The sequence below is a fragment of the Schistocerca serialis genome, chromosome 1 (assembly GCF_023864345.2).
Source record: "Schistocerca serialis cubense isolate TAMUIC-IGC-003099 chromosome 1, iqSchSeri2.2, whole genome shotgun sequence".
In the NCBI taxonomy this organism is placed as follows: Eukaryota; Metazoa; Arthropoda; class Insecta; order Orthoptera; family Acrididae; genus Schistocerca; species Schistocerca serialis.
In genome coordinates this window covers 433,674,808-433,685,629 of record NC_064638.1, presented here as the reverse complement: position 1 = coordinate 433,685,629, position 10,822 = coordinate 433,674,808, and positions in this window count along the sequence as shown.

Below are 10,822 nucleotides of genomic sequence, written 5' to 3'. Positions count from 1 at the left end.
CTGGTTGGTGATTATGTACTGCTGTCGCAGACGGTGTCACTGTGTGTGCCAGTGGCACCGCCGCTTCCGTTGGAACATAAACCTCGGAAGGAACATCTCTGCTGCTTCTCTGCATCAAGCGCTCGTTTCCATGCACAGCTCAGATGGTATCCGCTATCGCAGTTAAACTGACGCGGCAAGAATACCGAGAATGTTTTATATATATAAGTGCCTTCATGAAAAACAACGTTCCCACTTGAATTCAACTTGTCATTTTAAGACGAAAAATCTTGTGAATAACAAATTCTGCAATAATGCCTCGAAGTATGGGACACACGAGGCTGTTTTATCCATGCAGATGGCAAAGGAAGTGAATATACAGCACCTATACAACTGCTAAATAAAATAAGTTAATTTACTTATTGGAATAGTTTTTTAATTACTGTTAAAAATTGCCACAAAGTAAGAAATAGCTTATAGGTATATTCATAATTTTCTTGCTTAATGTTTGCTATTTGAACTAAGATGGACAGATGAAACAGATAATACTCCATTGTGAGGTAAACCAACATATAGATATATGAATTGTTGGTAGGGGCAGATGGGTGGGCGGAGAGGGTTATTTTGCAATGAATTAAACATGATAATAAAATATTTTTAATTAACAGTCAAAAACATCACATTGGTGATTACTTAATAAGAGGGTGCCAGAAAACAATCAGGGTTGTCACAAGTTTCCCCAAATGAAATTCCCTGATATTTCCCTGCTTTCGAGACAAGTTTTAGCACTTTTCCCTGACAAATCTTGAGATCTCAAGGGTAAGTCAAGACATAAGTTGGAGATCTGTCTTTGCAGCTACAGTACAAGAAACAATAGTGCAGACAAGGAAATATCTAAAAAAACCTTGCTAGAACGTGGTGTTTCCTGAAGTGAGCAAATTTTAAGTACTAACATCAATATCTTTTGTAATGAACTGTTTTTAGATGGAGAAAGCAAGCGAAAGGATATATGTGTTTCATTAAGACCACTGATGTTATTTTATTTCAACAAAACGAAACACATTTGGTAACCAAAATACGCATTTCCTTGGAGTCACAGGGTAGACTTAAAATACCTTCACTGATTTCAGAAATAACCTCAGAAAAGTTGGCCTCTTGAAAGAGGTGTACAAGGCGGGGAAGAGTTGTGAAAACCAACACTGTAGTTGACCGCCAATAAAATGTTGGTTTTACTACGTTTGTTTTTGTCAGTTATTACCCACTGTTATATCTATTATTTTATATCTATTTTGTGATTTTTTTTCTTTCGAAAAATATATGAGTACATAGCGTACACACCACCAGTGACGGACACAATTTTCTTCTTCTTATCACCCACATTTTCTAACATATAAACTACTTTTGAAGTGCCAAAATGTACTTGAACAAATAAAATATCTATAAAACACGACACTGTACAACACACTTGCAGAGAGACAGTCGCAATTCCTGAAATCCACTGCCCATGGCCTCTGGCCTGCTAAGCACTGCAGCCTTGGGCCCATGGATAAACCATAAAAATCTGCTGCATTACACTACACATAAATCAACTGGGCCTGTGGGCAGATCGGTGAGACTAGATTTGACGGGCAGGGAAACTACGTTAGTGGGAACTGAATGACTTCAGATGGGCAGGCCTGATCCATTACAGATACCCACAGAAACAGCCTGCGGTTTCGGTCCGTCATGGAAATCCACTCATGTGGCCAGCCATTCACGAGCCACAAATGATATGTTGATGATATGACACCACAGTGAACAATCCATGCAACAGACAACTTGTTCAAATACTAAGAGAATCAATAATAATGAGGATACATAGAAACTCACTGTAAATATGATTGCTGAGCCACAGACAGGCAGGTAGAAAAGACAATCACACTCTCACAACTAAATTTTCAGCCACAGGTTTTGTCATAAAACGAGAGCATGCACACGTGAGCACGTGAAAAAAAAACAACCACGCTTAGGCACACGACTGCTGCCTCCAGCCACTGCATCTACAGTCTCTGAGAATCAGATAGAAACAAACCACTTCTCATGCTTTCCTGCATCTCATCGCCAGCTGCTAGGCTAATGGCAAGAAGTGGTGGCAGCACTGACTGCAAGCTGAGGGGAATGGTAGGAAGGACATAAGCAGTAGTAATGAGGGAGCAGGGAAGTGGCGCACTTAATCAGCTGCACCCAGCCAGTGACAATGCATGACACCCATTTCATCTACTGAAACAAAGGCTGTATGAAACCTTGGTATTCACTGGTGCTAAAATTTGGATGATAATGTTTGTTTAGTAGCTAATATATTTTTAACTGACAAAGCAAAATGTCCTGTGACAAAGCTCTTGACGTAGCAGACAATGTGTAATGGGGTACTGCTTTACTAGGTGACAAAGGAATGAATTATGCAACAAGTGAGATTACAATGTTGCCTTCAACAACATACAAGATGCAGCAGCTGCTCTTGGGAATATTCACTTTTTGTAACAATTTAGATCAGTTATGACATGTCTGTCATCTCCCTAATGTGACAGTCCACAAAACATGCGGACAGGCAGTGCCAACTAACTTAAATGCAGCTGTGTTATTTAACCACTAGTGTCAATATGGGGAGGGAGGAGTTGAACTTCACTTGCCTTCTGGAATAGGGTTACAGCTTTTTATTCATTAGAGAGTTCACACACATGTCTACACATAAGTGTACTGAATGAAAGACGTAATGCTGCTGAATATGATGGCAAATTTTGTGCCTTTAGCAATCACTACATTACTTGGGATTACGGTTGTCAGGTTGTTCCCAGGAAACGATATCTTGTCTTTGATGTGGTCATGATTTCAACACTGTCTTGCAGTTAACAGAGATATGGAGATATACAGAAGGTGGCCAATATAGAGCCCCCAATCTATTCTCTGTCTTCTCCATGTATAGCCCTTACGAGCTGCACAACGGGAACATTGGAGCATGTTGCCGTATGGGTATGACAAATATTCCCAACACAAAATAAACGTGGCTGCTATATGCGTGCCCAACATATGTCCTCAGTCACCATATGACCCCCCCCCCCCCCTCCCCCAACCACCCTCTTTCCTACTGCACAGCTCAATCACGAATAGTAGGCAGTAGTGTGGCATTCATTTGGATCAATGAAACTCGTCACTTCTTGCTCACACAACATTTAGTTTTGCAACTCCAGATCAATTGTAGTAGACTCTTGAGAACATGGTCTCTTCATCTATTGACCAAAATTTACCAACTGAAAAAAAAAAGAAAAAGATATTATTTTCTCTACTAACAGAGAGAAAAGCTGTGTATAATTTCAGGGTTGAAAAATCTCCACTACTGAAACTGGGATCTTCTCGAACATCATGGGTTGTAGCACTGTGCAACATGCAAACACAGAACTATAAATTTAGTTGTGCAATTGACATGCCTCTACAATAGTGTGTCAAACTGGGGAGACAAGGACTATCTTGGTCCAGTCTTAGGTACTGAAAGAGTCACCTGTACCAGCCAACCTGAGATTATTCTAGGAAGTTTCCCACATTAATCTCCTTGACATATTTTGTATGACTTCAATTTACCAGTCAACATCAGAAGATAGAAGTCATGAGAATAATTCAATAAGTCCATACCTTGATCACATTTGAAGTTCATGTAGACAGACTGTCGTATACTGGGTGACCAGAGGAATGACCAATATTCAGGGATAAGACAGGAACAACAATTTAAAGAAAAAAAAGTCTAGTAAACATGGGATCTATACCTTAAGAGCTAAGAGCACTTTTTTTACCTTTGCTACTGCGAGACACATCTCTTATAAAGAACAAGTGCATGTAGGTCTTAAGGTCTGCATTTTAGAGTCCAAGTTTACTAGACATTTTTGCTTCCAAAGATCATTCCTGTCTTATACCTGAAATCTGACCATTCCACCTGGAACAATCTGTATAGCATATAAGTGGAGTGAGTGTTCTGATGTTTACTTTGATGAGTATTAATCAGAGTACATTTTCTCTAAACTTTTAATATCCTTTTTTTACTTCAGATTTTTAATTTTCAGTGTGAAACTAAAACCATTGGTATATGAATATCACCTGTGATTATTTTTTAGTTTTACTTCCTACTTCAATGGGTATGTTTGCTTTAATTATGTAGGTATGTAAAGTCATCTTGTTTAATCACATAGGTGTACTTTGCATATGCTAATGAAGTGTGCAGGGAACATACATTGCAGAGAACATAGAATGCATACATTGCAGAGAACATAGAATGCATACCCAAGGGCAGTGGGGTCACAAGCTTGTTTTAGTGTTGAGAGATTGTAAAAGAAATGTTGAAAAATTCACACTGTCAGACATTCTAGAAAATACCTTATACATATAAGGACAAAATGCTTAGAAAAATTCAACGACCACCTCTCAGGACAGAATCATTTTCAAATCCCTTGTAACAGAGACTGTGCTGATAAAATGACACAAATGATGGTACACAAAGACATACAAGCAGTCATTCTTCCTATGCTACATGTGTGAACAGAATGGAAAGAAATTACTGTATACAATTTGATCAAAAGTATATGGACGCCTATCAGTGGACACTAAGATGAGGTGTCAACCCTTCACCTGCGTGATGGCTTGAACTATACGGGGGATACTTTTAACAAGGTGCCTGAATGCCTGTGGAAGAATGGGCAGCCCATTCTCCCACAAGAGCCAAAACCAGAGAGGTCTGTTTCAGGCATGTTGTTGCCCACAATCACTAACTCACAGACGCTTCTTTATGACAGGATGCATTCTCATGCTGATACAATCAATCATCATCTCCCAACTCTTTCTCAACTGTATGCAGTACACAGAGCTGTAAAATGTTTTAATATTCTTTCACATTTAGTGTTTTCTTAAGAGCATAACAGGACTTCCCTAATCATACACCGCTATCTCTGTACTTCACTGTTGGCATTACACATGATGACAGGTAACTTTCTCCACGCATTCACCAAACATACGATTGCCACATATTATAGTGAGATTCATCATTCCAATACACTTGCTTCCAGTCATCCTCTAGCCAGTGGCATTGCTCTTTAGAAGTGTCACTTAGCACTGATTACAGAAATGTGCGGTTTGGAGGAGCTGCTCAACAACTGTTCCCAACTTTTTGACTCCCTACACACTGTGCTAGCTGGATCGCTGGAACCACTTTGGAACTCACTAGTGATTCCTTCCACTGATTTCATGGGATTTTTTACAACCACTCTACCCAATGCTTGACTGTTCCCATATGTCAGTGAACGAGATCTACCAGGTGTTGGTTTAGCTTTGGTTGTTCCTTCCTGTTTCCATTTCATAATCACATCACCAATAATCAACTTGGGGAGGTTTAGAAGGGTTGAAATGTCCCTGGAGGATTTGTTACTCATGTGACATTCAGCGAGAGCCCGTTTGAAGTCACTTAGCTCTCCTAACTGATACATTCTGCTGTTACTGCTTCTCTGTTGACAACACAATACTTCCTGCTGCCTTTTTTATACTGGTGGGTCTGCTTTTCATGATACCTAGTGGTCAATTCTGCATTATATAGGGGTGTTATCTTTCATCAGATAGCACATGTGGTGCAATAGAAAACCCCCTCTGCTACACACTTCACAGTCATTCACAGAATAAATGTCTATGCATAGAGGCGACAAGTAGCTAAGGTTTGTCAGCAATAATCACGAATACCAGAAAAAAAAAAAAAAAAATCCAACAAAGTACAGCTACCATTTCATGGAAACTCCCGTTTGTGTAGAAATTTTAATGATCTGGCACACAAAATAAAATTTTCTTTACACACACACACACACACACACACACACACACACACACACACACACACACACACAAAAAGAGCAAAAAAGAAAAGGGAAAAAGGAAGGGAGGGGGAACAGTACGTTATGACCACAAAACTGTGTGTGTTGGATAATCAATTAAATAGCTGATCTTAATCATGGAAAGTATTCTACATGGAGGGAGGACTGTAAAAAAAGAGGGGACCTTCAGAGATGGGGTAATCCGTGACTGGACATATCAAGGTAAGAAACTGTATTTGTCATTTTCAAAGGAACTATCCAACCATTTGCCTTCGGTAATTTAGGGAAATCACAGGAAACCTGAACTGATATGACCGGACAAGGATTTACACCACACTGCTAAATACAATCCCAATATCTTAAGCACCCCAATTGTAAATTGAAGCAGGTGTCTATGTATGTGTCACAAATTCTGGTAGATGGAAAGACACTACATGTGAGGTCTGAACTAGTATGTGTGTTTTTTATCATCTTGTTCTACAAACCACTGTAAAAAATTACAGCTTTGTTGAGTAGATAAACTGAAGGTCATAATCAAAGGACTCATCAGCAGCAAACCTGTTAGATATATAGCAATGATGGTACAGAAAAGCAGCCATGGCTCGTTATAGGAACTAACCTTGGATTATGTGGCATGCAGCTGACAGCGACCCGTTCAACTAAAGAAGTAATGTAACAACAATAACAGAGATTAAACAAGGCAATTCATTTATACTGCTCAATGCACCAGTCCCATTATCCTGTACTAATTAATAGATTTACATAATAATGTATCATCTGCTGTGCACCTGCACTACAACCGTTGTCAATGAATTATGTAATCTAAAACATTTGAATATTTCCTGGCAATAAATTCCACAACAATTTTAGAAATACTGAAAAACAGATTACGAACTGACTTTTCGTATATTCTGAACTGCGTATGTAACTGCCTATCACACATGTCATCACCCTGTCCCTGGGTGCTTTCGTAAATTACTATGACAGCAGGAACCAATCATCATTTACCAAAATTTTTTTCATTAAACACAATCCTGTAGCATTACTATCACAATTTTCCCTTTGTCAACATGCTTAACCAGGTACTTCCTCCTTTCCTATGCACACGACTTGAGCATATGATTCTTTGAATCAACAATTTCTAACATATTGTTCATTACATGTTGTGTATCCTTTAGATAACATTAACTTATAAATCAGTGTTACCCAGAATTCAGTATTAGTGAACAGCAGAACTCCAGAGAGTATTCCATCAGAAACACAACTAGACGTAAAGGTTTTGTATTGTGATTTGGTGGTATTTATGTTTTTAAGGTCAAATGAAATATTCATAAATGATGTGCTGCCTTACACTTCCTTTCTGTATTATTGCAACATTTTACCTGTAACAGTATTCTATTGTAGCGAGGAAGAAACATTACCCGGATAGACTAGCAAAAGATAAAGAAACCATTGTGATGTGAAAGTGTGACAGAATAAAAAAAAAGAAGGAAGGAATTATGTACACAAAACAGTAATTTGATGGATGACTCTCCAATGGGCATTAGAATTGTAAAATATAAACAAGAAGAGACACATTAAAGTGACACAGTCTTCATAATGTAAATTATTTGGAGAATTATAGCTTTTGCTTAAGTGAAAGTGAAAGCACGTACTATATATCACTATCAAGATATAATAAGTAGAAATAATGAAAGATCATAAAAACAAATGCCACAATGCTATCCACTTATCTCATTATTGTGTAACAAACAGCTTCACCAAGGTAAACTCTGCTTTGATTTAATGCAAAGTAAGCATGTTTCTACGGCTAGTGGCAATCTAAATAAAATCTTTTTCTGCATTAGGATCCATTGTAACAGAAAAAAATTACAAAATAAGATTCAATATTTCAACCAACTTACATAGAACTTTCTATTTCAGAGTAACATATTAACAAACAATGAGAAAGATTTTTGTCACAAGTACAATTTTTTACTGTTCATCTTTTAAACTTTTTTTTTTAAATTTCATAAATTTGCAAAGTATTAAAATGGAAACAGAAAATGCGTGCTTGAAGTACTCACTGTGAGTAGTTTAACTGCTATGGTACCAATGGAATGTTCTCGTAATACAGAGCAAAATTTCTTGTGGGAATCAAAGCTGTTAAAATAAGTTTTAAGTATGTAGATTAATATTTATCAAGAGCATTATTTCAAGCATGGAACATTATGTTAATTGTCTACTTCAATATCAACCAAGTACGAAAGACCATAAACAGAAGCATTTATGAGTATAGTTGCTGGAAATAACACATACATGATAAGAATGCAGAATGAAGTCATTACAGGAACATTTATTGCTTCCTGTACTTTGTGTTTTATTTAAGGTCTGGAGTAGTATCAGTTAAAGGTGATCCCTGACAGTAGCAGTGAGCTTGGCCAGGCTACTTTGCACATCTACTACAGCCAATCATGGAAGAAAATTTTTATACATCTCTACATTAACAAAATGTTGTCACAACTCTACAGACAACTGTTTCTGCCTGCAGCCATTTGCACATCACAGCTGAAAGCTGGCAAAAGCACTTCCAGTTGTCAGAGATCTTCTTTTGCTGACTCTACTACAGCAACACAAAAATACTGAATTCAGGAAAAATGAAAGATACAATAAGCTATTTTATTTTGGCAAGAACCAGCGTGCCCATCACCCTCGGAAAGTATGTTAGGAACTCTATATCTAACATTTCTTCTTCCAGTGTGTCACTTCTGTGAACGTTAGGTTTTGTTAACAGTTCTTATGCAGCTGGTGGAGAACCCATCACTCCTCAGAACGCACACCAGGTGTTGCACCTCGCATACAAGGTAGTGCGGCTCAAATATTTCTTGCATCCATACCTCTTTTCTGGCTCATGCAATTTGAAAGTAAGTGCAAGTACTGGCCCACTTGTTTGTGTTTTTGATACATGTTGTAGCCCAGGTTGTCACCATTCCTCATAATAAGCACATCTAGAAAGAGTAGCAATTGATCCTTTTCTACCTTCATAGTAAATTTAATGCTGACATGGAGATCGTTCTAATGCCTGCCGAATATTGTGCAAATATGACAAAGACTATTTACAAAGCTACCAAGAAAGGGTGCATCTTAGCAGCAAAGTGCCCCACTTGAAATGTTGGGAATGTACTACATACTGTGTGAATGTGGAAAAGTCTATGTTGGAATGACTATACGATCCAGCAATCGTTGAATATAAATGGTACTGCAGGCACAGATATGCAGAGAAATTGGCAGAGGATGTGGGACAACCACGTAACAAAATTTGAGTACATGCAATGCAGGTTCCCATGGTGGAGAAGAGCTACATGACCATTTGTTCAAGGAAGCCATAAAAATTCAAAAACATGACAACAGCTTTAACATACACGAAGAAAGCCTCAAGGTAAACAGATCCTGGATTCCAATGCTGGAGAAAACAACAGTTGCAAGTAACAATGGGTGAACCACACCAGTAATAACAAGGAAATAACCTTCAGATAGGTACATATAATTCTGGTTGTGGGCTCTACAGTAGTCTACTATTAACAATGAGGAAGAACATTTGTCAATGCCAGCCACTTGTGCTTGGGAAAGTCAGAAAAAATAATTGAAAAGCATCTGCTGAAGATCGACACAAAAGCCAACAAGCAATATATGACAAGATTGGGTTCAAATAAATGGAATTGAGTTATCAGAAATTTTATTTTTTTCTGGTTCTGAGTGGCACATTAGATGAGATACAAATTCAACAGAATCCTCCTTTATTAAATGTACAATCTATTATATATGAAGACCACTACACTTACTAAATGCAAATTTAACTGATCTATAAATTAGACATTAAATATGACAAAACAAAATTAAAGTAAGAGAAAAAGTTTCATCATTACGAAGTTTTGCACGTACTTTCCAGCACTAACATTACTGTTATACTCAAAGAAAGAACATGAGATTTAATTGTGTGAACTACAAGATTAAACGAACGTAACAAGTGCATTCATGCTGAATTAGTTGATTACAGATCCTCCCAATTTATAAGCCAAAGGCCACTACATTTAAAGGTTGTATGTAAGAAACAGTATAATCTATGTAACAACACTTAACAAATTCAAAAGGTTCTTCCGCAGTGCAATATGGCTGGCAGAGTTCTGTACAGCTCTATCGAAGATTCTTCTCTTCTTTTCTGGCTTTTTGCCTCAGTTTGAAAGCAGCCAATTTTTATGTTTTTACTTTCAAACCATTACAAAATGGTTCTAATAAATTTTATTGACGTATCACATATCATTTACAGAACAGGACCCTTGCCTACTCCCATTCAGCTTCCAGCAGGGCTAAGTTGAACCTGAAAATATCTTTATAATGACCTGAATGATTTTTACCTCCTGTATGATTAGTGTCCATAAATGTACTGATCTCTAAATTATCTGGTGGGTATGTTATAAGTCTTTTAAATCAAGTGCATAAACAACTGGACATCAAAGACTGTATACATTACTCCGTACTGTAAAATGGATAGTCTAATGTGTCGCATATACTCCATCGTGGTTCAAGGTATTATTCTAAAAGGCTTGTAACTAAGTATCACATGTTAATCTTATGGTTCAGTTACGTTCATCAAAAATATCACAATAAAAATTACATCAGTCTTTAACTGAAGTCCTGATCTGAACATTTCAGGCCTTAAATAGTCTTACTACATGACGTAAGCCACCAGATTTCTCTGACTTTATACTTAGTTTCTAGCAGTTAAGAAAGATCCACCAAACTAATGAACACTTATGTTGTGGTCCCTACTGCATGTCAGATAAAACCGCTAAATAAAGTAAAAAAATTAATTATACTATCGATGCATATTACAAACCTCAGGTATTGCCATAATACAAGATCTGAAGCTTAAGGCTATGTGTAAGTGCAATTTGCGTCCATATGGCTTATGTTTTATCCTTCTA